Source organism: Engystomops pustulosus, chromosome 9, assembly GCF_040894005.1.
Source record: "Engystomops pustulosus chromosome 9, aEngPut4.maternal, whole genome shotgun sequence".
NCBI classification, from domain to species: domain Eukaryota; kingdom Metazoa; phylum Chordata; class Amphibia; order Anura; family Leptodactylidae; genus Engystomops; species Engystomops pustulosus.
The window spans coordinates 27,983,021-28,007,822 of record NC_092419.1 but is presented as its reverse complement, the minus strand read 5'-3'; the positions used below and the strand labels follow the sequence as shown (position 1 = coordinate 28,007,822).

General features: G+C 43.5%; 1 protein-coding gene and 1 long non-coding RNA gene across 4 annotated transcripts in view; one reads left to right on the top strand and one right to left on the bottom strand.

Annotated features, from left to right (window-relative positions):
- LOC140076915 (leucine-rich repeat and fibronectin type III domain-containing protein 1-like protein) overlaps positions 1 to 24,337 on the bottom strand; it is a 337,193-nt gene extending 312,856 nt beyond the window's left edge. For all 3 annotated transcript variants that reach the window (XM_072123711.1, XM_072123712.1, XM_072123710.1), the window contains exon 1: positions 23,937 to 24,337. The gene's annotated coding sequence lies outside the window, so the exon portion shown is untranslated. The remainder of the gene's footprint in view (positions 1 to 23,936) is intronic.
- Positions 8,461 to 14,987, top strand: LOC140077889 (uncharacterized). Its single transcript, XR_011849848.1, has 3 exons — positions 8,461 to 8,593; positions 10,310 to 10,386; positions 14,699 to 14,987. It is a non-coding gene; the product is annotated as an uncharacterized lncRNA (long non-coding RNA).
- Positions 24,338 to 24,802: the final 465 nt, after the last annotated feature.

Genomic DNA, 24,802 nt, shown 5'->3' with positions numbered 1-24,802 from the left:
GACAGTGAGGACAACATCATGTGGGGTCCTCCGCCCTTCCCTCCTGTGGAGCGTCCTGAATTCTATGAGGTACTAGAGACTATGGTGGTGGTCTCTGCGCAGCCGGTCCGGAGACCCTCCGCTGGACATCGGCTGCACCGAGGATTGACTCGGGCCTTCGTCACCAGAACGTGTTATCAAACGGTGACGCAGTACCAGGTCCCACCCGGGCGGTTCCTCATACCTGTCCCGGTTACCATCCCGGTACCGCAGGCCCACGTGGAGGCGCCACGTGGGGAGGCCCCGACTCCTGCCGAGCCAACGCCTGGGCCTACTGCGGCTGTGCCACCTGCTCCGAGGCCTACCATCCCTGCTGTTCGGCCTGCTAGCCCTGCTGTGACGGTTCCTGATCCTCCGGCTGCTCCTGCTCCTGTTCCGGCACCTGCCCGACCATCACGGAGATCCGAGCCTGCACCGGAGCCACGAGCCCCAGCACCGGCACCTCCGCAGCCTCGAGGCCGAGGTGAGGCCGCCCGCCAGCGACTCCGGGACGCTGTCTCGGAGCAGCGACGCCGTGAGAAGGAGGCCCAGCGCTACATGGCCGGCCGGTCTACAGCTGGAGCCTGGGTGGAAAAGAACCGCACCACCGGCATGGTCCGGTTCTTCGACAAGCAGCGTGGCTATGGCTTCGCCACCCAGGACTACACCGGACGGGAAGTATTTATACCCCGCCGGTCCGTCAAGAGGCCTGATCTGCCGGAGAGCCAGCACAACCTGAAGCCAGGCGAGTGCATTGAATTCTCCCTGCAAGAGGGGCCCCGAGGACCTTGGGCGGCTGGTGTGATCCGGATCCCCGACTCCGATGAGGACCGCTACTTCCCGCACGATGACTGGTATGAGGACGACGAGTGGCCGGAATCTCCGAACACCTCTTCTTCCTCGGCTGCGAGTCCCCGGGCGGTGACCCACGTGAATGCCCCATCCACAGTAAACGTGAGTACGGGTCCCATTGCCATCCATGGGCCGGGCATGATCCAGGGCGCCACCCCCACCGTCTCCCCTGTCGGGAGCGTTGCCAGGTCCCGCGGCTCTTCTGTGGGAGAAGACATCCCGGCTAGTGAACCTTGTCCGGAGGTTCCATCTAGGCCCACATCTCCCCTTGCCGGTTACCAATGGGGTGACGACCCGGCCCCGGAAGAACCGGAGCTGGAAGGAGCTGCGGCGCGGCCGCCGGGCTCTGTCTATTTCTTCCTGGACCCCTCCATGGTCCCTGGCTCAGTTGAGCCCCCGGCTGGAACAGCCGACACCCGGGCGACAGCGCTCCTCCCCCTGAAGGTTCGGAGGATGTTGCTGCACCTGCAGTACCCACTACTGCCACCGGGTGTCCCCAGCCGGCACCTACTCCCGCTGAGGACGCACAGGATTCCCTATTGCCTTTGGATCCTGTCCCTGCTGAACCCAGCGAAGGTGCATCTGACTAACCCCTGAAGGGCTGTAGCCCTCTCCAGGTACTTTGTACATATGTAAATATTTATTTCTGTCCTTTCCCTAAAGAGCCAGAGACTTTCCTGAGACTCTTATCCTTATTTATCTCAGTCAAGAGATTACACACTGTCATGTGCTATGATAGCACCCTTCCTCTGCCACAGCAGAGATTTCTTCAAAGGACTCTGTCCCTCCGCATATAGAGGAGACCCTTTGCATCTCATTGCACTTTTCCCCCACATCAAGGGCTGTACCCAGAAGATGGACTTTGTTACTAGAGACCTTCTGTGAGACTTTTGCCAGATACTCCAGGGAAAAGTTGCTATTGCTATTGACTATTATTTTGCACTTAATGCCTTCCTTTTTAGGTACGGACATTCTGCATGCACTTTTTATGCCTTTTCTTTGCAGGAAAAGAGACATTTGCTACCGTGCTACTCTGAGTAGCCTATCTATCTGTAACGTTATGTTATAAGATGTGTACCCATTGGGCTGCTAAGCCAATGTGATTTTGCTAACCTGTTGCACACTGTCATATCTGCCAGTAGTCTGCATTAACCCTTTCATAGGCTTTTCAGGTTGTAGTGTGGCTGTGTCGGACCGTCTTTTATGTAAAACACTGACCGCTACCTGATCCCTCAAACTGAGGTTTGCACGTGGGGGTAGTCCGTAAACTGCGGGTCCTAAGGGGACCGGGGGTGTTACACAGTTAGCACCTGGATGCCACCCATACATGGGTAAGGATACCAGTCAGGAGGTACTTGTGTCGCATATGCTAACGCAATGCAGATAGACACTTTATATAATTGCCGCCAGGGAAGAAGCGTTGATACAACAAATATACAGGCCTTGGTGCAAGGAGTGGATTACAGGACATGACACCACACCTTTCCTACTGTACAGTTCGGTTTAATGGCGTCAGCGACCAACTGTCATACAGCTACATATTTTTGTCTTAGTCTGACACCAACCCAGGTGCCTGTCTCCAGGACCATGGGCGGTTTGTCCCTACACCTCACATAGCCTGCACTTCCCAGAAGTGTCCTTAGCCCCCTCTGTGCTCCAAACCATCTGTAGTCGAGCCGAGGGCGGCTCTTTCAATTGCCCCCGGGGTATGCAACACCCTCGCCGATACAATGGCGAGTGGGTGCTTGCGAATAAGCCCCATAACATGTCACCACATCACTAAGGGGAAATTGCAGTGGTTAATCCTGCCTGGCAAGGCAGAAGTTAAGTCTGTATATGATGTAAAAGTCCAGTATCCAATGATCTGTGTTACATCCTGTCTCTGTGAACTGAGAGGTAATTGGAGGAGCAGCCACCACCTGACCAAAGGGAGGTAATAAAACCCCCTGGCCAGGAATGTTCTAGAGAACACTCCGAGAGGAGTCTCTCTCAGGAGAGAGAGGAGAGCAGTCTCTCCCAGAAGGGAGAAGAGACCGGTCCTAGTCAGGCCCTCTGGGTCTGCAGGACGCAAGCAGAGAGTAGTTAGCTGAGCAGTAGCTCAGAGTCTCTAGCACACCAGACCAGTGCAGGAAGAGCCTAGCCCCTGCCTGAAGTGGAGAATAAGACTAGAGTTAGTGTAGTGAGGAAAGGGGTATCATCCTACCTTCAAGGGTGATACCTGAAGAGATCCAGGACCGAGCTGAAGCCTCCTCTAAGGACCCAGCTGCCTCCCAGCCTGCCCTATACATCCAGGCTGGTGAACTACATCCTGTGGCTCCCTCCAAATACCTCTCCAGTACTCCACCATCTTGTTAAAGGCACGTTGCTGATGTTCCTGTCGGTTCCAATAAAGAACTGTAAGTGTTTCTGTTCAACCTCTGCCTCCGTTTGGTCCCTGCTGCTACCCCTGCCTTCATCACCGGCACCCTGTCCATCACCCAGAGACTCACACTCGGGACATTAAGGGGTTGCCCCAGGGAGATCCGCTATAGCAGCCTCTCCCTCATCTTTTCTTGCCAACACCACCCTGCTGGAGACCTGCCAGGCTGTAGGACAGCCCTCCGGTTCCCCCGTACCAAGCACCGTGACAATAGCGTGCCTAGGCCGCAACCGCCAGCCACTCCGGTACCGTGGGCCCCGACTGTCTCCAGGCCTCACCTCAAAGGCTAGGCCCCGGTGGGGGATGTTGCACTTGTATCCCCCCATCTTGGCTCTTACTATCTTTCCTTCTATTTCTTAGCTTGTCTCTTATCCGCATCCATTTCCCTATGTTGATAAGTCCATCCTATACATAACTAAGTGTAAATTGGCGTTTAATGCAAATGTCATCCCGGAGCCTGGAGAAGGCCGAGCAGATGATTAGATATGCAAAACGAATTAAGAGCGAAGCGGTCATTTCTACACACTGATTTATATTCTGCACAAACGTCTTATCTTCCTAGAAGAGAGATCCTTGGGTGTTTCTCCACTGCGTTATACCTTGTTAGCATCTGAATACTAACAGGGATTAACCACAGAGCGTCAGCTTCATTTTGTGCATATTTTATCCCATATTTGTTGTTATTGTCCTCAGAACTGCTTGATAAATTCTTAGAGATAAAATAAGGATATAATGTCTAATACATTGTAAGTTTTAGGCTACATTCACACGACCGTAGGGGGACGTATGTACAGGTGCAAGCTTGCGGCGGCACATACGTCCCCCATAGGCCGGCAATGGGGGCAAAGAGTGATACGGTGCTGCACACATGGGGCACCATACTGCTCCGTACACAGGGAAAAGATAGCACATGTCCTATCTTTCCCCGTGTTATGAAGCCGTGCGCAATGTGGTTACTGTGATGAGCGGGGTTACTGTGACATCACTATGTGCATTACTCCTGCACTGTGACATCACTATGTCTATCACTCCTGCACTGTGACATCACTATGTCTATCACTCTTGCACTGAGACATCACTATGTCTATCACTCCTGCACTGTGACATCACTATGTCTATCACTCCTGCACTGAGACATCACTGTGAGTATTATCTCTCTGATCTGTGATATCACTGTGTGTATTCTCCCTGTACTGTGACATCACTGTGTGTATTATCCCTGAACTGTGACTTCACTGTATGTATGATTCCTGTACTGTGACGTCACAGTGTGTATTATCCCTGTACTAATAAATCATTGTGTGTACTATCCCTGTACTGTGACATCACTGTGTGTATTATCTCTGTACTGTGACATCACTGTGTGTATTATCCCTGTACTGTGACATCACTGTGTGTATTATCTCTGTACTGTGACATCACTGTGTTTATTATCCCTGTGCTGTGAGACCACTGTGTGTATTATTCCTGTACTATGGCATCACTGTGTGTATTATCCCTGTACTGTTACATCACTGTGTACTATCCCTGTACTGTGACATCACTGTGTGTATTATTCCTGTACTATGGCATCACTGTGTGTATTATCCCTGTACTGTTACATCACTGTGTACTATCCCTGTACTGTGACATCACTGTGTGTACTATCCCTGTACTGTGGCATCACTGTGTGTATTATCTCTGTACTGTGACATCACTGTGTTTATTATCCCTGTGCTGTGAGACCACTGTGTGTATTATTCCTGTACTAGTTCAGGAAAAAGAAGAAGGACAATGCAGGCGCCACATGTGTGAGATCTGTTTTTGGTGTGTGAGTTTTTATAGCAAGATTAGTTTCACTCACCTTTTTTGGTTGTACGTCCGGTACAACACGTTAAAAGACGTTATGAAATATGAATAGGAGTCTGGCAGCCTTCCTGGTCTACGTAGCAGTAGGCGTCTATGGAGCATGCATAACCGGGTAATGTTGGTTTTTCAGGAGGTTATTTCGGCGCCAAATACTCACAAGTATTATAAACTTAGAGTTCCTTTATTGGGTAAGACGCGTTTCGAGCCCGAACCGGGCTCTTCATCAGTTACAAAAGGTACCTTTTGTAACTGATGAAGAGCCCGGTTCGGGCTCGAAACGCGCCTTACCCATACTGTGTGTATGTTTGGGCATAGAAATGGTTGATGATGTTTAATGTAGATAAATGTAAAGTTATGCACTTAGGCCATGGAAACAAAAAGTATAATTATGTTCTAAACGGTCAATTACTTAGTAAAACTGAAGCTGAAAAGGACTTGGGGGTATTGGTGGATGGTAAACTTAATTTTAGCGACCAGAGCCAGGCGGCTGCTGCTAAAGCAAATAAAATTATGGGATGTATCAAGAGAGGAATAGATTCTCATGATAAAGACATAGTTCTGCCCTTATACAAATCCCTGGTCAGACCACACATGGAATATTGTGTACAGTTTTGGGCACCAGTGTATAAAAAGGATATAGTAGAGCTGGAACGGGTGCAGAGGAGAGCAACCAGGATTATTAGGGGAATGGGGGGATTAGAATACACTGACAGATTAAAAAATGTGGGATTATTCAGTTTAGAAAAAAGACGACTGAGGGGAGACCTCATTACAATGTACAAATACCTGAACGGACAGTACAAGGATCTCTCCAAAGATCTTTTTATACCTAGGCCTGTGACCAGGACAAGGGGGCATCCTCTACGCCTAGAGGAGAGGCGATTTTACCATCACCATAGACAAAGGTTCTTTACTGTAAGAGCAGTGAGACTATGGAACTCTCTGCCGCAGGAGGTTGTTATGGCCGACTCTATGTACATGTTCAAGAGAGGCCTGGATGCCTTTCTGGAGAGCAAAAATATCACGGGTTATGGGGATAAAACATTTATTTATTTCTTAAAGGTTGGACTTGATGGACTTGCGTCTCCTTCCAGCCTTATATACTATGATACTATGATCTCTGTACTGTGACATCATTGTGTATATTATGTCTGTACTGTGACATCACTGTGTGTATTATCCCTGTACTGTGACATCACTGTGTGTATTATCCCTGTACTGTGACATCACTGTGTGTATTATCCCTGTACTGTGACACCACTGTGTGTATTATCCCTGTACTGTGACATCACTGTGTGTATTATTCCTGTACTGTGACAGCACATAATGTATTATCTCTGTACTGTGACATCACTGAGTATGTTATTCCTCTACTGTGACATCACTGTGTGTATTATCCCTGTGCTGTGACATCACTGTGTGTGATTCCTGTACTGTGACATCACTGTGTGTATTATTCCTGTACTGTGACAGCACATAATGTATTACCCCTGTACTGTGACATCACTATATGAGTTATCCCTGTACTGTGACATCACTGTGTATATTATCCCTATACTGTGACATCACTGTGTGTATGCTCCCTTTACTGTTGCCCATCTTGGGAGGTACCGAAATTTGGACCCCATGGTTATTCATTCTTCTAATGCATATCAGTAAAACTATAAAATACCTTATGAAAGAGTTAAACACATGACAATTTTCTCTAATAAGATCCTAATTCCTGTGAAATTAGAAAGATGACTGTATGACCTTGAGTTATAAAACCCTGAAAGTAGTAATTTCGATCTCATCTTGGGTTGAAGCGATGTAGCTACTAAACGTGGAGCCATAATAACGATGATCAATCTCGCCAGTGCCTCGCGTATGCTGTGTGTATACTACTCATTACTCATTAAGATCAATGGAAGGAAATGCAACAGAGGATGGAATTAACTTGACCAATTACCCTACAGCCAAGTGCACACCTTAAAGGGGTTGTTCAACTGATGGAGACCTGTTCGGCCTAGCGAAAATACAGGTCACAGAGGTGGAAGATGGCTCTGTGCTCTGAGTAGGTGCCGGGCGCTGAGTACAGCCATGTAGTCCCCATAGCAGTGAGTGGGACCTCTGTCCCTTGTCATAAAGGGGTTGTCCAGGAAATGTGGTTTCTTTCTTCCATAAACAGCGCCACACCTGACCATGGTCGGTGTCAGTATTTCAGTTCAGCTGAGCAGAAATGAATGGAGCTTAGTTGCAATACCACAAACTACCTATTATCAGGAGAGGCGCTGTTCTTGAAAGAAAGCAGCCATGTTTTTACACCTTTAGATGATTGGTGAGGAGTCCAGGCGACCTCCCTGAACCGATCAGAGATAATTGGATGATAGGCCATTAATTTAAGTCAAACATATCAAATTCTGGTAGCGCTGGACAATTCTTAATAACAATATTTGCTATGTTGATTGGGCTGAGAGTGCATGTGTATGGGGTATTGGGAGGAATAGCTCCTGAGGTGTTTGGCCACTTTTAGACCCCTATAGGTTACGCTATGGTATAATAACATCCTTCTTATCATATAGCTTGGCGTATTGCAATGGTTTAACCCTGTCACTGTCATACAGATTGTAATAGGGCCATAATTTGCCCATATTATCCTCCGCTGTGTTATTATCACAGCTCTGGAGCCGGGCTATGATCTCTACAGGCCCGAGCACAATGACTACACAACAAGCTCAGTAAGGAGGCCTGCCGGGAGCCAGAGAACACATTGTCATGTAAAGCTATTAATATTTCATACTACCCAGCTATGGTTTATGCCAGGAAACCTCCATGGTGTCACATACAGAGCTGCCTATAAATAAGTCGGAGCAGCTAACACTCACTACATATTCAGATTACAGATCAGCTCTGGCCTATACGATATGGACGTAATAGTTATTGTATTCAATCTAACACGTTCATCTCTACCTGATATACAAAGCTCCAAAATGTCCTAAAAGAACATAAAGGGGTTGGACACTTTACCTCATGATTTTTGTAAAGTGTGTGTGGGGCAGGATATGAGGTAATTTACCAATATACATCTAGTAATAGTTCTGCTCCGCTTTCCTGATATGTAAAGTGAAGTCTCCCGTCTTTTACCTCATCAGCCAGAGATTCCTGTCCATAAAATGGCCGCAGATGGAGGGTCATGTGATCTCTATCTGTCCTTGAACAATTTCCCTGTCCTTGGACATATAGAGATCACATGACCCTCCATCTGCGGCCATTTTATGGACAGGAATCTCTGGCTGATGAGGTAAAAGACAGGCGTGCGCCGCGTTACATATACACGGCGCACGCACATGGAGGCAGGAGGAGTGCACATGGAGGCAGGAGGAGTGCGGCACTGCGTGTGCGCGGGGATGACGCGGCGCCCGAGATCTCGCGATATTTCGCGGTCCAATGATAGGGCACATCCGAGACAGTCACAAGGTATTTAACCCCGCCAATAGATATGCAATATACCCCTGACGAAGCCACAGCGAGGTGGCGATACGCGTGGGGCAGTCAGTTTCTTCCCCCTTGACCTGATCACACTGGGTAAAGTGACATGGCTAAACTATTTTGTATTGAATGTTATCTATGTTATGTTTCTTCTATTACCTGTGGGTCATCCTAATTGTCTGTATTGTGACTAGAGGGGGGATAGAGTATACCAGTCAGCCTATATTGGAGGCATCTGGTTGTTCTCATCTGATTGATGGGTACTTGTTTTGTTTTAAGTGTTTTTAATGCATATCAATAAAAATAGAATTTTACATCTACAGAGTATCATAATTTAGGCTCTATAACACTATTAATAAATGTCTATTAGTAAATTACCTAATATCCTGCCCCACTTCTTTCGATTGTCTTATGGTAATCCCACCCCTTAGTAGATATTTCCAAAGCTGTTTGATAAAAAGCTAGGTTGCTATAGATTATATTACTTCTGTTGCTATGTATTATACTTCCACCATTGCTATAGATAATAGTACTTCTGTTACTATGTATTACACTCCAACCATTGCTACAGATACTACCACCATTGCTATAGATTATATTACTTCTGTTACTATGTATTATACTACCACCATTGCTATATATTATATTGATTCTGTTACTATGTATTATACTATCACCATTGCTATAGATACTACCACCATTGCTACAGATTATATTACTTCCGTTACTATGTACTATACTACCACCATTGCTATAGATCAGTGATGGCGAACCTTTTAGAGACCGAGTGCCCAAACTACAACAAAGACCCGATAATTTATCGCAAAGTGCTACCACAGAAATGTAATTTGTGATTTATACTCCCTTCTCTGTCACAGTTTTCATTGATACCAGCACCTGAGGACACCAATAAAGCAGAAAATAGTCCCAGGTAGCGCTGTCACTTTAAAATAGCTCTGTGCACAGCAAGTCCTGGGCAGTCTGGGACTGCAGAAAGATACCTGGAGTCATCTCTGGTGATGGCCTGAGTGCCCACAGAAAGGGCTCTGAGTGCCACCTCTGGCACCCGTGCCATAGGTTAGCCATTACTGCTATAGATACTACCACCATTGCTATAGATTATATTAATTCTGTTACTATGTATTATACTACCACCATTGCTATAGATTATATTAATTCTGTTACTATGTATTACACTACCACCATTGCTATAGATAATAGTACTTCTGTTACTATGTATTATACTACCACCATTGCTATAGATTATAGTACTTCTGTTACTATGTATTACACTACCACCATTGCTATAGATTATAGTACTTCTGCTGCTACATATTATACTTCCACCATTGCTATAGATTTTATAGTACTTCTTTTGCTATGTATTATACTACCACCATTGCTATAGATACTACCACCTTTGCTATAGATTATAGTACTTCTGTTGCTATGTATTATACTACCACCATTGCTATAGATTATAGTACTTATGTTGCTACGCATTATACTACCACTATTATAGTTTTTCCATTAAATAAGCATATACCTTGTGAATTTTCCCTGATGGGCTCATTGGACATAAATGACAATAATAAGATGCTATATTTTTCCTGCGTGGTGCTGACAGGCGCCAGGTAAAATCTCAAATTTGTTTTCCTTAAAACCGTATTGCTCCCTGTGAAAATTCTCCTTCTTTCCCTACAGATGCCTTCCTTCCTGTACAATATTTATCAGGTCTTCAGAAGTAAAGACGCCTTATACATTATTACTGAGCGTAGAAGGTGCGTTTTCCATAACATGTTTTGTTCTAAGGCAAGAATCCAGACGTGAGGCGCTCCAGGTTTCCACAGAATGTGATTATCTAAAGATTATTTGGGGCAGATTTGTTATAATAAGCATCTACAATACATATACAATAAGGATGATGTGCAGACGCAAGGAAAGTGATAAGAAATGTCACAATGGGTAAAAAAATTGTAGGCTTTACTGTTCCCAACCCAGTCCAGCGTTTCTGAAACGGTCAGTACTGACTGGACTGGACTGTGTCAGGCTACATGCAGAGGACTGTAGATTTAGACAGTTCTGTCTGTGATCCATTTTTTTTGCGGAACACACTGATCAGACGGTACTCAAGGAGCCGACTCCCGTCAGTTAGCCGATTGCTCACATAACCCCGCCCCTAACCCACTCACCACTCCCCCTTTAACCTGATACAATTGGGTTAAAAGTGAAGTAGTGTGGGGTGATTGACTGGCCTGCGGCTCCCTATTATACATGTAATAGGGAGCCGTTCAGGAGCCCGAAGAGCCGGCTCTTCTTAGTGAGCGGAGCCTAATGAGCCAGCTCACTAAGAAGAGCCATAATTCCCATCACTATTACAGACTGGCCAAGACCCCAAGTAGCCGTTCCTTTTATAGGTGAGTCGACAGGTTAGAAAACCAATCAAAAGTATGCCTACAACCATTAACCTGGAAACAGCCAATCTATTCGCCAAGCTGGTGACGAATCACAGCTTACCATCTGTTATCACTAAGCAGGGCTACAAGAAAGCATGCGGGAAAACACAAATTCAGATTTACCTCACAAAATACAATTACCTCAATCTGAGTTAAAATTACATAGTAGTAGCCAGAAAAACATAAGGTGGCTGTGGAAAAAAGAAAAGCAATAGGGCTCTATCTTGGGTAGCTATATTTTATGGGCATCGGCGGTTAAGCATGCGGTCAGAGGCCAATATCAGGCGGTCAAATCAACGGCACAACTGTGCAAAATGGACACGTTCTTATGCATGAGGCCTAAATATAAATTACCCCAATGTGATTTGGTATAGTTAATGATGTGTTTTTTTTCTGTGTAGAAATTTTTGTGCCGTTTAGAAGAAAAAATAATCATCATGTGACTTTTACACCAAAACGTTGTGCTTTTTTGCGTACATTTTTCTTACATTCAAATCTGTATGAAATCCGCAAACAATCTTTGTATAAATATAGATTTTGATGCATTAAAAAAAACCCATGTAGATCTGCATGAAAAACACATAGGGGCACTTTCACCCGGTGGTATGCCCCCCGGGCGGGCCTACTGCCGCGTGCCGGAGCGGAGGAGGATACCCCTCCATAGAAAACAGCGTCTCACGGCCGCACACACAGGAAAAGATAGAGCATGTGTGGCACGGTACCACCACCGGGCCCCCATTGCCGTCCATGGTTAAGTATATGCGGCCGCAAATTTGCGACCCCACAGATGGGCGTGTGAAAGAGCCCTAAGTAACACAAATCTGCAAGAAATTTACATGCTGAAGATTGCAAACCAGCAACGGAAATCAGCTTCTACAGATTCTGTCAGTTTATAGATGCGATTTGTAAAAATCATAAAAATGCCTTTTATGATGGGGGCGCTGTGAATTGAGGAACCCTATTGTCTGGACTGGAGTGAGGAACATTTCAGTTCATGAGAAGAAAATGAACGGTGGAGGTGGGAGACACAGAAACAGAATCCAGTAGTGACTGATGTGGAGACTATTAGAGGAAATATCCTCCCACATAATATTTCTACATGGACACAATCGGCACCTATTTATAGATTGCAGGTCAGGGCCATCTTTGCGCTGGAATGATTTATTTAGAGGATACAAAGAAATAGAAAAGATATAGAATAAGACAACTCCCATCATCCCAGAAGAAGATTCCTAATTTTTTTGAATCCTTACTACATTGGACCTAAAGTTCCTATAAATGTAGCAGAATGTGAGACAATAAAGTTCACATGCCACAAAAAGGTCAGGTAATGACTTTTACATTTTGTGGTCGTTTATAAATGAGAAGTTTGGAATCTGTCTTTCTCAAAGGAGCCGTTCACCTCAGACAATTCCTCTTGCTATTGTGGTGATCCCAGGGGAGCATCTGCAATCATCTTCTAATAAGCGACTTTTTACATTGTAGTATGTGATTATAATACAGTTACCCCTTTATTAAAATGCCCAAATGTTTGCCCGCAAAGTAAAATGTCCCTTTTAATGCCCCCACATAGTATGATGCCACATTTCATTTTATAATTTATATAATAATTTTCCCTTTTCAATATTCCCCTCTTTCTTGCCCCCCCCCCCCACTTAAAATGCCCCCTATCTGTAGTTTATGTAGAATCCCTACCTTAAAGGAAACCTACCACCACGGATCTACCTATTAAAGTAGAACGGGTGGTAGGTGCCTCTATTGTACGTGAGGCCAAAGGAAGATCAAAGAGGCCACCGGGGCATGGATAGCTGTGCCATGTAGCCTCAGCTCCGGATACTCCACGCCCCATTTGCCTCTTTAGAAAATTTGCATATTAGGGCGATAAAAGTTACAAAAAGATATAGGGGATGTGAGGATATTCTTACGTACAATAGAGGCACCTACCACCCAATCTACCTTAATAGGTAGATCCGTGGTGGTAGGTTTCCTTTAAGCCTTCTTTATGTAGACCCCTACCTTATACCCCCTTTTTCTAGCCCTCCCACTTACCTTATGCCCCTTTCTATAGCCCCCCATCTTATATCCCCCTTCTATAGTCCTCACCTTTTAACTCTCTTTCTGCATTCTCCCTACCCCTTTCTGTAGCACGCCGCCTTTTGACTAACTTTCTTTATCCCTTCCCTCACCTTATGGCCCCCTTGTGTCGTCCAGTGAGTGGGCCAACCATGTCCCAAACTAATCAGTTCCAAAGCAACCATAGTGGTAGTTCCATTAGGGTAAGTATTCATAGTGTATAAGGTTGGAAAAAAACAAAACTCCAAGGGCTCACTGAATATATAATATATACAGTAGATATGTTTTGACCCTCCATATTGACAGACACGATGGTAGTTACTTTCCACTGTAGCTTTAACATTTTCGAATATGACATTTGATGGATTTTCTAGACCAACCAATGATTTAAAGCCTAAGGTAAAAGATGCTTTGAAACTTCAAAGTCACAGAGACCTCCAGTAAGGTAAAGCTACACCCGGCCAACCATAGCAGGGGGTCCTACTTCTCTTTGAACAGTCCAAGCAGCCCATCAATAATACAGGATCGGTATGAGTATTCAATGACATTTAGGAACTCCAGGGGATGTTGCGGTATAAGATTTCAAGGGTGGGCTACGATGCTAAGAAAAATTACACAAACCCTGTGTACAGTGTAAATACTGAATCTTGGATGTCACCTAATTGCTTTGTACAGTCTAAACATGTCCAAGGTCAATATTAAGATCCAAACGCAGCCAGAGACTCAAGCCCCCCTCTCAAGCCTGGTTATAGATTCTGGACTATAAGGGCAGCCACTGCTCGGCAGGACATATATTTCACAATGCTTCTTACTGAAGATTAATTCATGATAAAATATTATTACAATACTGAGGGTCCTCCAGACACCATTTGTACAATATACAAGAAATTAATTTTAAAAAATGTTAAAAACTGTTAAAAAATAGCACCATTGCCAAAAGTTGTCTCACTTTTAAGTTACCACCCATTAAAACAGAAATATACGTATTTAAGGGGAAGTTGATAAACATGGCTGCTTTCTTACAAAAAGAGCGCCACACCTTACCATGGCTTGTGCCAGTATTGCAGCTTGATCTCAACCTATGAAAATATCTTCTGTATACAACACAAAGATGTGTGTGATTTTTGTTACTCTTCCATGTCATATGGCACACCATTATTTTACTTCAGAGGAATCGTTCTATTCTACATTATACAATTTGGGAGACTGAACAGGTTTCCCCAGAGATAACAGGAGACTACACAATTTTTAAAAAAATATCAATTGCCCAAAGTGGAGAACCCCTTTAAAAGGGCAGCATTTGACTCCTTTACATTCCTGATATCATGCAACACAAGTAGTGTGGATAATGGATACCGCACGACCATTTTTATACTAGGCCCGAATCTAGGCTTCAATTTGTTCCTCCATTTTGCTCACATTACTACACCCCGGGGTCATTGCCACATTTTTGGAGTCTCCAAGTTCGTTTTTGTGCATTTTCCTCTTCACGAAATGAAGCCATAGCACAAAGCTGTATAGATTCAACATGGCTCCCTATTAACAATAATTCTGCTGTCGCTAGGAGAACTTCGGTGAATATTCTCCTCATAACCTTGATGCCGCCGCTGCCTCCTGCTTTCCCTGATGGAATTCATATATATGTATCTGTCGATAGATATATATCTACGTGAAAGCGTTTATGGAGAGGCATCAACATCTATCGTGAATATCCCTGCTCCTGTCTGGCTCCCTGAGAGACGGATGTCCCTTCATGGCGTTATGTATGTGGCTGCCGTATCCTGAGTGCCCATCGAGCAGCGACATGACTAAATTCTCTCGTAATGTTGTTGTACTGACCGAATAAATTTATAGTGAGGGCGATAGATGGGAAGTGTAATGTGTATACATTTCTGTATGGATGTGACTAAGCACTGCGCCTGCCTGCGCTGCACTGTATATACTGCTGACTAGGATCTCTGCATTTATATATTTTTCATATTTATAGTGTGGGAATTGAGAGAGGAACATTAGTGTCGTTGTCGGCTGGGGTTATGTGAGGGGGCGGGAGGCGATACTATGACTTATGAATAGGAGGAGTGGGGGTCTCTATGGCTAGGTGATATGTGAGGGTGTAAAGATGGGGCTGCTGTATTTATCGCTAATCCTGTGACTATCCTCCTCCATGTTCCTTAAGCAGAGGCATCATATACAGGTTCAGGTCCCGATGTAAACACTACAACATGGCCCTTAATTATCATGTATTACTACTAGTACTGGTGCCCTAATGTAAGGGCCATAAGTACAGTACAGGGTGTGACTGCGACCTCTGCCCTTTGTATAGTCACACCCCTATCCATAAGGCATTCTGTGGCACATATATATGGGGGTCTTATATGCCCGCCATCCATAACCTGTTTATAGAAATATCCTTGTACATATTAGTTGTAGACACACCAAACCCATCAAACATGTTCTTTCAGGATTTAGTGGACCGAACCCATAGCTCCCAACCGTCCCGATTTTGACGGGACTTTCCCGTTTTTCGTACCCCTGCCCCGCGTCACGGGCAGCTATGATATTGTCACGGATTCTCCCCCCAGGTCCCGCTGTGTCCCGCTGCTGTGTCCGCATAGTAAATACTTTGAAAGTCTGAACTCACAGTACAGAATGGCTTCTACAGACATCGGGAGGGAATCCTTTTCAGAGAAGTGTCGGGCTTAGCGCAGAGCAGGGACCACGTCATCAGCTTCAGATCTGTCCATATATGGTCACTGCATCTCCTAGGGTTCTCCAGAGCAGACATCGGGCAGGGAATCCTTTTCAGAGAAGTGTCGGCTTAGTGGAGAGAGCAGGGACTACGTCATCAGCTCAGATCTCTATCTGTCCATATATGGTCTCCAGGTCTTCCCCAGACACAAGCTCTTTATATAATTAAATTAAATAAAGTTTTGCCCAGGCTGAGATTCGAACCTGGGACCCTCTGCACCATAGACAGGAGCCTAACTAACTGAGCTATAAGCCCAGTGATACAGAGCTGAGGATTTCTGGTAAGTAAGACATGTTATCAGCCAGTGTTACATTGTGATACAGACTAATGCACTGATATATAGTGAGGGATCTTCTCAGAGATTATTATTGTAATTATTGAGACTATTATTATTATTATAAATTTTATTATTATGGAGATGATTATTAATAATGGTAAAAATAATAATAATCATCTCAATAATAATAATAATAATAATAATAATAATAGTCTCAATAATTACAATAATCTGAGAAGATCCCTCCCTATATACCAAGGCAGTATATAGTTCTTAGTTACCAAAATTCTCCACTTGTTAATCACAGAGGTTATAGCTCAGTGGGTTGAGGCGCTGTGTTATTATTGTACATGGACACTGCAGGTTCTGGGTTCAAATCCCAATGAGGATAATATTTTTTTTTTTTTTTTTTTTAAATTATGATTTTTATTATTTTTAATATGGCTAAAATTTGGGGCGTGGCCAGGGAGTGATTGGGGGTGTGGCTTAGGGGGATCGCCGCGGCACGCTACGCGTGCCGCCATTTTGTCCCTCTTTCCTTTTCCCAAATGTTGGGAGGTATGCCGAACCTAAAACCACCAAACTGAATCAGCATGTCCGATTAGCGGGTCTAGGTTCATTTTGGTAAATACCTCAAGCCCATGGAATCATCTATCTTTCAACTATCAATATCTATCTATCTATCTATCTATCTATCTATCTATCTACGTATCTATCTCCTATCTATCCCATATTTATCTATGTGTCTATCTATCTATCTATCTATCTATCCCATATCTATCCCATATCTATCTATCTATCTAATATCTATCTATGTGTCTATCTATCTATCTATCTATCCCATATCTATCTATCTATCTATCTATCTATCTATCTCATATCTATCTATCTATCTATCTATCCCATATCTATCTATCTATCTATCTAGCTATCTAATATATATCTATGTGTCTGTCTATCTATCTATCTATCTATCTATATATCTATCCCATATCTATCTATCTATCTATCTAATATCTATCTATCTATCTCATATCTATCTATCTATCTATCTAATATCTATCTATGTGTCTATCTATCTATCTATCTATCCCATATCTATCTATCTATCTATTATCTATCTATCTATCTATCCCATATCTATCTATCTATCTATCTAATATCTATCTATGTGTCTATCTATCTATCTATCTATCTAATATCTATCTATCCCATATCTATCTATCTATCTAATATCTTTCTATGTGTCTATCTATCTATCTATCTATCTATCTATCTATCTATTTATCCCATATCTATCTATCTATCTATCTATCTATCTAATATCTATCTTTGTGTCTATCTATCTATCTAACTATCTATCCCATATCTATCTATCTATCTATCTAATATCTATCTATGTGTCCATCTATCTATCTATCTATCTATCTATCTATCTATCTATCTATCTATCTAGCTATCTATCTAGCTATCTATCTAGCTATCTATCTCATATCTATCTATCTATCTATCTATCTATCTATCTATCTATCTCATATCTATCTATAAAATCATAGTCCATACATCAGCTAGAAAAACAAACTTGAGATTTCGCACTAGTCCCGGAATACAACCACAACAGATGACACCTGGTCTGACCTGAGCATGAAACGCCAGGATCAGTCTCCGCATCCAGATGCGACACACATTTTTCATCTCAACCCTTTTTGATTAGAATATCAGAATTTATGGAAAAAGTGAATGTGTTTTCCTGCAGCAATCTCAGCAATGATTTTTTATCACTAGAGTCACATTTCTTGATGAAAACCTGTTTGCATATTACAAAAAATGTAACATCTAAATTCAGAGGGGCTCAAAATACCCATTGGTACCAGCTAGATCCATTATTGCCATTAAAAGAGTCGTCTACTTTGGAAAGGCCAATTCAAATGGTAAAAATAGGTTGATCAAACATTTTCCACTGCTGTATTATCCTGCAAGAAGCTGTGGGGAAATCTGGTAGAAAGATCTTTACAGAAACCCCACAGGCAAAATCAAGTAATACACTGCACCCATTGACATTTGTGTAAAGCACTGAAGTGATGGGTCCTCCAGACCAAAGAGAGGCTATTTTAATCTCCTTTAAACTGTGACTATTAGATGAAGGTTATAACAAATGGATATACATATTCAAAGCAAAAACCAGATATATCACTAGGCTAGGTCAGGCTAGGCCATCAAACCACTAGATAATCCTATGGTTCAGGGCCCAGGTTAGGGGACAGTAAACTGGGCATTTGCCCGGGGCCCCCTGCCCTAAAGGGCCCCCTGCATGTCTTCTAATACCCCTTGGTTGAATTCCCGGGTGAAGATGCTTATCATCTATTTCCTGTCTATATATCTATCATCTGTCCAGTTATCTATCTCCTACAATTCATCTATTTCCTATCTATACATCTGTCTATCTAAGCATTATCTATCTAATGGGCTAATGGAGCCCCTTACTGACTGACTATTCATAAAATAGTTTTATTTTGGAGACCCACTTTTAGTTTTGCCCAAGGCCCCACTTTGTCTAAAACCGGCTCTGCTCCGGAGGGCCTAGGGCCTAGTCTGAGCATGGATCCCATAGGTTAAGCAAAGGAAAACACAACTAAGAAGCCACTAGGGTTTATTTTTTGAAACAAGATGGTGGATGGACTTACAGAATTATTTTTATCTCGTGGGCCCCAGCACTACAGTCTGACAAGTATATCTATCAGAAAAAATCTCAAAAACAGTAATATAGCGGAGAATAATTTCTCCTTGTTCGACCAAAACCCAAAAATATAAAAACACCCAAAAAAATAAAAACAGGAAGTATCCTTCTGCACCCAGATGTAGGTGTACGGAGCTGTAAGTGTCAAATTCCCCTACAGTGCCTCCGCAGGTAAAGTTTAACATTGCACATTGCCAAAGTTGTTGCTAAATGTAAGCAGCAACAAGACTATAAACCAAAAAAAGAAAGCTTTTATCCACAATATCGCCCCTTTAACTAAGCGCACACCAATTAGCGCAGCCTCGGCCCGAATAAAATATACATTAACTCTAAAAGGATATCCAACAAGCCGGAAAGTACAGGATGAACATCAGGCACCGCAGAAAGTCTGTGTCAGCAGCTACAAGGAGGCAACGTGGAGGCAACCTCAACCTGGAAAGGATTTTATCAAGCCCATATATATATATATACAGGCGTTCCCCTACTTAAGAACACCTGTCTTACAGACGACCCCTACTTACAGACGGACCTCTGGATGTTAGTAATTTACTGTACTTTATCCGTCGGCTACAATAAACAGCTATAACAGTTATCACAGGTGTCTGTAATTAAGATTTATTGTTAATCCTGGTTCTTCTGGACATTTTTTAAAATACAATAGTCACAGAGAGCAAATAAAAATTTGGCTAGGGTTACAATTATAAAATATACAGTTCCAAATTACATACAAATTCAACTTAAGAACAAAGCTGCAGAACCTATCTTGGACGTACCCCGGGGACTGCCTGTATACACATAGTCATATCTCTATACAACCTATGCTAGTCAGAATGCAATCCACATATAAATGGGTCAAACACGTTGTCATATACCCTACCAGGGAATTAGGAGTTAACAGAGGAGGGGTTAAGGGGTGTCCCTTGTTCATTATTCTCATGTATTAACCAGAATAAAGAGAAACTATAAAGCACATCCATCATTCCCGAGCCCCAGGCTAATCCGTGCCTTACATGGAAAGCTCATTGATATAAATGTGAACTATATATGTATTACTTTACATTCATTACATACAAGATGCCTTCCCTTTGGACAATCCATAAGAAGCATCTTTTCACAATAAATATCCTCCAATCAGACTTGGTGGTGGTGGGGGGGACCTGGCTGTGTGTGTTTAATTTCCCCACAGCGCCTCCGTAGGTGAAGCTTAACATTACACAGTACCAGTTTAATCCATTAGGTTGTTTATGTCATACCGGTAAGTACGGACAGTCTTAGGGTTCATGCACATGTGGTGACCCGTGATGAGGTCACACAATTTGCAGTTGTATCACGCCCCCCCATTGAGGTCTATGGCACTTGGTCATGGTGTGGCTACTCGGTTTTCAAAGGGGACCGGTAAGGAGAACTCAATTCCCCTGCCTTCTCTACATGGCTGTGTGCTACATCCGGCTCCGGGCAAGCACATGGCTGTGTGCCACAATGGTATCCAGTCTGGGCAAGCTCATGGCCGTGTGCCACAACGGGATCCAGTCTGGGCAAGCACATGGCCGTGTGCCACAACGGGATCCAGTATGGGCAAGCACATGGCCGTGTGCAAGAGGCCTAAATCTTCCCCTTATTTATCAAAATATCTAATAATATCTAGCATTGAGTAAGACCATCCAAGCCAACCTGGCACTCTTAATTTGTTAGCTTCATACAGTCAAATGTGCCAAAATTTTGCTGAATTTGCATAAATTGTGGAACACCCCTTCCGTTAGAACATGTCCCTTTTTTAGCACTTGTGTAAAGGTGTCCTTAGAACACGCCCCTTTCCTTAGAACACGCCCCTTTTTAGAACTTGTCGTAAAGGTGTCGAAAATGCTGATTAATATGGCGGATAGTTTGTAAGTGTCCTCTATTCTGGCCATGAGATTAGAATCCATCCATCCATCACTAGGGTCCTAGTGGGAGGATATCTGTAGATTAGAAATGATCAGATCTTCGTAGATTCAGTTTTAATCTGGCGATTTTCAAATACCACATCAAATCCATATATTTTTTGATTCACTTCAAACAAATTGAGTAAATGCGATAATATGATAAGACTAAAGGATCCATTAAAATGTTGTTCAGACTCAATGGACTTTTGATGATTTCCATTAGTGAAAATTGAAACATTTGTAAAAAGTTCTGAAATGAGATAAGAGCATTTTATAAAAAACTAAAAATCTTTGTTTTAGAGGACTAGTGGGGGCTGTATACAACGTGATAAGACAAATAAAGCATGATTGGTTCAGTCCGAATAGATTCGGACCCATGTAAAATCTTACCAAAAATTAGGTGAAACTTCAAATAAGCAAATTTTCTATGTTTCTCTGTGATCATCTTATCAGTATGTGACTGTTTTATTGTACTGTGATCAAGAATGTTTCCATTCACTGACACAAAATAGAGAATGCAAAACTTGTGAAAGTGCAAAGCGAAGGATAAGCAAGTTATACAATAAACAAGACAGGACCAGAAAACAGATATGACTTGTCAATGTTGGTATCAGAGGCGTAACTTGAAGCTGTCGGGCCCCAGTACCAAGGACCCCGATTATAACGTATTGTTTAGTACACTAGTTTTCTCATACAGGAAGGGTACACCATATGGGCCCCCTAGACCTCTTGGGCCCAGTTGAGGCGGCACTATCTGTTACGCCCCTGGTTGGTATTTGCTGCTTTGTAAGGATTTCCATGTGAATTTGTTGACAGAATTTTCGGCTGTCAATTACCTACAGTATAACACCCTCCCCTTTAAGCTGCGGCAGTGCCTAAACACAAAATTAAGTTGACAACATTTTTTTTACCTAGTAAACAGTCTGTTGGGTGGTTAAGTCAACCCTGAATTACCAAGCAAAGAATGGAGAAATCAGCTCAGAAACAACAAGATTCATTGGAGAAGAGTCATCTTCAGTCTAAAAAATGGAGAAGAGTCATCTTCTGTCTAAAAAACATTAAAAAAAATTATTTTTTATCCAAAGCAACCAATCATAACCCAGATTTAATTTCCTTAATTGGTTTGTTAAAAAGAAAGTCCTAATCACTATCCCGCTCCTGTGACTTCTGAGTCGAGACCAAGACAAAAGCTTCACAACTCTAAAATCTCATGTTTACAGAGCCATGTTCACACTACTAGATCATAGGAGGATCTTCTTCAAGGGGTTTTCCATTTAAGACAAACTCTTTTCGTCAGGATGATCTTTGAATAATAAACATATCGTATTCATGAGAATAACCACGAGACTCCAAAGATCAGTTGGAATCTTTAATGTGATCTAAAAGCAGGTGTTTCGTTTCCCTGCAGCACCTCCGCAGGGCAAATGAAGTAGTGCAGGAATCTCATTAATATTAATGGAAATCTATGTAATATGCAAACATTTTGGGACTAAAAATGTACTATACAGTTACGCCTGATCCCCTAAATGTCTTAAACTTCCACTCTACCTGTCCATGTTTAGAGGCTACTCTAAAGTTGAACCTGAAGTTGGGTCCTCCCATTCATGTTCCTGTCCAATACAATAGAAACCATTTATTTTTTGGAATATACTGAATGCGTTATGACGTGTCCTTTATCTCTGGGTTCATGCATAGTTGAAAGTTTCTGCACTAAAGATTTTGGTAAAGTCCCATTAAAGCGAGAGGCGCTCCTTAATGTCAGCTGTCAGTTGCGATTCTATGTACAACTTCAACTCTGCTCCATTCAGGACTAGTAAGACGTGACCCCCCCCCCCTCCCATAATGTCAACGAGTGACCCCAAAAACCTTAAACCACCAAAATACCTTGTCCCCAAAAGTCAAAAGTCTTCTACAATTATATCATCTCAGTCCCTAACGTATATGTAGCCCCCAAACACTTGTCTCATGTACTTCCATCATCCATCCCGCGTTATAATATGATATATGATATACATCTCAGCCTGTCCTATGCAATTACACCGGATCCTATGTCTGTTCCCTATGTCTAAGCCGAGCCCCAGAGCCCAAAATCCATATTAACCACCCTATACGTCACCTGCCCTGAGACACCGCTATGTGATCATATAACCTGAATCAGACACTATCGGATCAATAAATGGAAATGTAATTGGACCCCATCACTGTCATCTCCTGCTGTGCGCGGACCCCCCTACCTCCACTTGTAGTATATAATACCTACACATATAGCTATAGGTATTTATAACTATATGGTGTCATTTATAGTATTTTTTATGTATTTTGACCCCATTATATCATCAAATCACATGGATAATAGGTAGATGACATGGAAATTCTATCTGGATGTGTGGGACCAGGGATACATATATAGATACTATAGGGGATCTTATATAAGAAATACCTGTGGACCCCATTATTCTGCATCCTGCACCCCTTCCCTTGTACATCACAACATGTATTAATCAGAAATCTCCTCAAGTGGGAAGACAATCTGCTGCTCAGCCGGATAAAAAATATCTCGCGTTTTAGGTGAAAGCGTTAATTCGCCCATACAAAGCGGCTCTTTCCATCCGTACGTGGGCAACTGGGCACCAACTGACTGTCTCTTATGCTGGCACAAAGCCTCTTATTAACCAGCCTATCCCCCTAGAGCAGAACAGGAATACTGTCAGATGGACGGATAGACAGAATCCTGATACATGATATTTCGGAGTTGGGCGTGAGGGGGGGGGGGGGTGTAATTGCAGTTTGCAGAGTCTTAAAGGTATCACGGCACAAATGGATAGAATGTATTATGGAGAGATACATTGTAACAACACTTCTTGGTGATAGAATAAGATGTATACTAGGTCTTTTAGGAATGGGTTATGAGAATCCGAAAAAAAAGTGGGGTACACAACACGGATTATGGGGTACAAGCCTTTTTAGTACTATATATAATCCAACTTCACATCCACCCCATTACTGACCCCTCTGATGGGTGCGCACTCCCTGTATCCACTACCCCTTCAGGTTTGTCATTCAGTCTGTGACCTCTGTCTCCGATATATAGATCACAATGATAATATAAAGAATTACCTGACTCCTGTACCCGTATCTAGAGCGTCTCCTCCATGAATATCCGGAGTTTATGTAATAATTCAGACTGGTGCCCTTGCAGTTATTCCAGAGATGTCCATCCCAGGGACCTTTACACCTGTATTGACCCCCAAGCCCCAGATGAAAGCAGGATAAGGACCTCTCCAGCCATCCAAGTGCAGGGGGTGAGAGATTTGTGTGTTTTAGGAAGCCACCTGGGGGATAACATTCCAATGCAAAGCCAAAGTGGTGGGGGTCGTCCTGTGGCACCCCAGCAGTGGTGCCTATAATCCAGGCTGGCACAGGGGGTCGTGCTGTGGGTATCCTGGAGGATGTGTCTCCCTACATACTGCAGCTCCCTCCCAGCCCCAGCTCTGTGCACCCAGCGCTCCCTTCCCTGCTCAGCAACACCGCGCCCCGCCCCCGGCCGTGACGTCAGCTGTCACTCACCGGAGGAGGGAGCTGTCCCTGGTGCTGGCGCGCAGAGCAAGCAGAGGTATTACCCGCAGCGTCACCCGTGTACTAGGAGAACTTCACACACAGCAGAGGTATAACACCAGCGTCACCCGTGTACTAGGAGGACTTCACACACAGCAGAGGTATAACCCCAGCGTCACCCGTGTACTAGGAGAACTTCGCACATCTCAGCCCCGGCCAGCAGTGACATGGTTAAATCTGAGTCCGGGATGATGGGGGTCATACTGCCAGTCTGTGGTCCCTCCGCTCACCCAGGAAAAGCTACTGCATAGTGGTCCCGATGCGAGATGTCACACAGTGATGTCACAGTACAGGTAAAGTACACACAGTGATGTCACAGTACAGGGATAATACACACAGTGATGTCACAGTACAGGGATAATACACAC